The sequence below is a fragment of the Limulus polyphemus genome, unplaced genomic scaffold (assembly GCF_000517525.1).
Source record: "Limulus polyphemus unplaced genomic scaffold, Limulus_polyphemus-2.1.2 Scaffold4208, whole genome shotgun sequence".
Lineage (NCBI taxonomy): Eukaryota > Metazoa > Arthropoda > Merostomata > Xiphosura > Limulidae > Limulus > Limulus polyphemus.
This window is the reverse complement of record NW_013669818.1, coordinates 26,709-30,522: the sequence shown is the minus strand read 5'-3', so window position 1 is coordinate 30,522 and position 3,814 is coordinate 26,709. Positions and strand designations below refer to the sequence as shown.

General features: G+C 31.0%; 1 long non-coding RNA gene and 1 other non-coding gene across 2 annotated transcripts in view; both read left to right on the top strand.

The window, feature by feature from the left end:
* Window positions 1-1,860: 1,860 nt before the first annotated feature.
* On the top strand, window positions 1,861-1,940 carry Trnal-uag. The gene has a single exon. It is a non-coding gene; the product is annotated as a tRNA-Leu (tRNA).
* A 1,809-nt stretch (window positions 1,941-3,749) lies between these two features.
* LOC111088667 overlaps window positions 3,750-3,814 on the top strand; it is a 9,184-nt gene continuing 9,119 nt past the window's right edge. Inside the window, exon 1 of the long non-coding RNA XR_002613121.1 lies at window positions 3,750-3,765. This is a non-coding gene — a long non-coding RNA (uncharacterized LOC111088667). The remainder of the gene's footprint in view (window positions 3,766-3,814) is intronic.

Sequence of the window (3,814 nt, the reverse complement as noted above, 5' to 3'; positions counted from 1 at the left end):
TAACCAAGAAAAATAAAAATATAATTTCTGTTATCTTCATTAAACTGCTTATATCTAAAGTAGATTGTTGTGCGTAATATATTTCAAAACTTTTCAGTATACAACTAAGAAAAATACACATTAATACTTAAAGAAATCCAATACTATTGTTTTAATAATGATCTTGCAAAATCGTGGTAAAACTATCAATTGTGATTGTGTTTGGGAATGGTATTTAACAGCCTTTTCAGGCGCAAAATATTCGTACAATTATATCATAAATATGAATTCAGATCACAGGATAAAAAAATCCAAGACGGGGATACCCTTGTACTTAATGGCATTAGAATATAAAGAAAATGAATAAACTTCGAACACTAGGACTATCCATAATTAAAACAAGTCATACTCCAGCTGTTATAAACAAAGTTCAGAGTTTTGTAACAGATGGGAATGTATTAACACAAAGGTCAATGTCAAAGGCTATCCACATGCCAGACAACAGTGCCAAACACAATGAAGAAAGATTGCTATCTAGAAAAGTGACACAAGCCACATTTACACAACTCTCTTCCATGACATATCTATTTAACATACTACAAACAGCTGAAGAATGAAATAGATATTCATTATGCTCAATACGAATGTTGAGCCTATGAATTTTTGTGTGATCGAAATATTGAAACTGATGCTGAAAAACCATCGTTCTCGTACATTAGATTGATTATGGAAAGCTGCAGGGAGGAATAGTGTGCTTTGAAAATGGCAACCTCATGATGGAGCCTTTCATCTTAATGAAAACTATGCTGCAGGGCTATTGTCAAGATATATGGTCGTTATATAGATCTTGAATGGGCATGGTGTCATGGACGGTAACAACACGGTGAGGATCCAAAATTGATTCATCATAACATACTGAGTCTCTGCAGTAGATCAAGCACTCTAGTTTTTTCTTTCTGAGGATCTCACAGGAAGATGAAAACTCCTAAAGCTGGCTTTATAACTTCATTTCCAAAGGTAAACTAGGGCTACCTAATATGTTTTCAACTGCAATGGTCACTGTGAAAGTTCAAGTTTTCATGAGTTACTAATGTATGTTCATTTTCTTTTTCAAAATTAGGCACTATGAACATGGTCACTTAAAACACCTGATTAAAAATCACTTAAAGTAAAAAACATACAACAATCACTATTTGTTGTGTTTATTCATAATTTTCAAGTAAAGCTCCACAAGGCCTACCTGTTCTAGTCGTCTTTGATTTTGAGCTGACAAACGAAAAAGAAGTTACTTACTAAACACAACCCACAGCCAACTCTTCGTTCACTCTAATAGTAGGATTTCACTCTTATAAAGCACACACGGCCCTAAAGTACGAAGCGCAAGTTTGCGATAAAGTGACGAGAACTATTAACCCTCAACTATATAAGGTATGGCAAAGAAACCCTTCTATAATGCGCGGCACCCAGGTGTGTGAAGCTCTCGTCACAGTTGATGACTCACTATTTCTATTAGTTTTGCGAGTACCTTGGGTGTGATATTTTGACTACTGCTTAATTATTGTCTTCGCTTCAGAAAAAAAGTGTTTTTGATATTTTTATGCCTATTTGTTCTCGTGTAGTTAAGAAATAAGTGCACAGATAAGAACTATCTAACCATTCTAGCTGGTTAAACAAAAACCGTGGTAAACGTACTTTCCCTAATCTTCGCTATACCGACAAAATGAAAGGTCAAGTTTTATTAATAAACAATACATTGAGTTCGTCGTTTTGAATTAAATAAGCCACATTAAAGCTGTCACGATAGTTAAAATACACAAGTGTATTGATCAATAAACACCTTATCATTTCTCACGTTATAAAACTTAATACTTTCTTTCACAAGGTAGCGTGGCCGAGCGGTCTAAGGCGCTGGTTTTAGGCACCAGTCCGAAAGGGCGTGGGTTCGAATCCCACCGCTGCCATAATATTATTTTTGTTAAAATACATGGTCTTAATAAAATTCAAACTGTAATAATACGGTTACCATAACGAAACGTTTTTAATGAACACGGAAATTCTCAAGATTGATCTTCTTGAACAAACATAAAACTTTGAAGTATTTCCAAGTGTTAAATTCTAACACCGCGAGATATTTCAAGTCATAATAAATTTCATTTTACAATTTTATATTGAATTTAATAACATATAAATAAATAACGAAGCCAACATTCTTTTAGGGCAGCTTTATTGTCTCTATAAACCGAGTTTGAATTCCTATACTGAAATGTACATAAATTAATCAAATAACACATAATTTGTATATAGTTCAATACATTATACTATCAAGTGACGAGCAAATAAGAACCTGAAAAACAACCCGGTAAAACACTTTATACAATTTTAAGTACAAACATGCAAAGAGTGCCATTCATTGAGAAAAGCACTTAAAACAATTTTGATCAAAGTTCTTACTCTTTTGATAGAGAAAAATTTTCTTTTACTAATTAGATATTACCAAAAATTAAGAATACTAAACAATTTTTCACTTCGTTACCACTTAAAGTTCTAATCTCTTCTAAATACAAACATACATAACCAATAATCGCAAGTGAAAAATACATGGAAATATTTTCAAAGAAATCATATGACGTTTATCTGCGATATAAACATTATTTGTTGAAACTGAAAGGTTACTAGTTTTCACTAGTTAACAGTACTGTTGTCAAGCGATAAATCTATTTGTTTTATGCCAAAGCCACAATGAGCTATCTGCCGTGTCCACCTCTAACCCCGGGCTTTAATGTTGTAAGTCCGTGAATTTACCGATGTCCCACCTGGGGAATCCAAGCGATAAGAAACATGTTTGGTAATTTTCAATTTCTTGTAAATTTAGAGCAATAGGAGGTACTGCCATCTGTTGGCCACTGAAGAATACTCTTCACAGAAAAACAATTTGTTTTGCATCTTTATTTTATACACTCAATACATATGTCATGAAAATATATTTTACTTGAGTTAATTAAAAAAAAACAAACATTTATTTAAATTTAAAAAGTTCGTAACTATCACTAGTTCACAGAATTATTGTCAAAGCAATAAGGAAACCTCTGAAGTAATTTTCAATTTCATATGAATATAACTAGTGTAATACTATTTTATTATCCTCCTCAGATTTCTAAATTCAAATTATAACTTTCATGAAAAATCAAAATTTTGTATAATTTTAAATAAACATATTTGTCATAAATAATTATTTAAAAAATAAGAAAACCAGTTTAATTTATATAACACTCCCCAGCATTTCTAATGTATATTTGATAAATCACTATATATAATGAATTGCTATCTTTAATAAAGTTTGAGATTTCCTGATGTATCTTTTAGATGATTGGTTAATAATAATACACAGCCTTAGCCAATCATGGGATCCCAACTGTCCATCCCCACCAAACAATTTATTATCATAATCATTACTCCAATATGTGAAATGAATATGATGAAACAGCTCAAAAATGTGCATTCTTGAATTCTCAATAGGGGAGGAACAAGTTAAATTTTTCACCAAAAAGAATAAAAAGTTATTTTAATCAAATGAATTTGTTTATTTATTTGTTTATTAAGTACAAAGCTACACAATGAGCTATCTGTTTTGTGCTCATCACACATATCACACCCCAGTTTTTAACATTATTAGCCTTCAGACTAACCACTGAGCCATTATGGCACACACACACACACACATATATATATATATATATATATATATATATATATACATATATATATATATATATATATATATATATAGTAGAATAAATATTAATTTAAATTTAAAATTAAACGTAAACGTAAATTA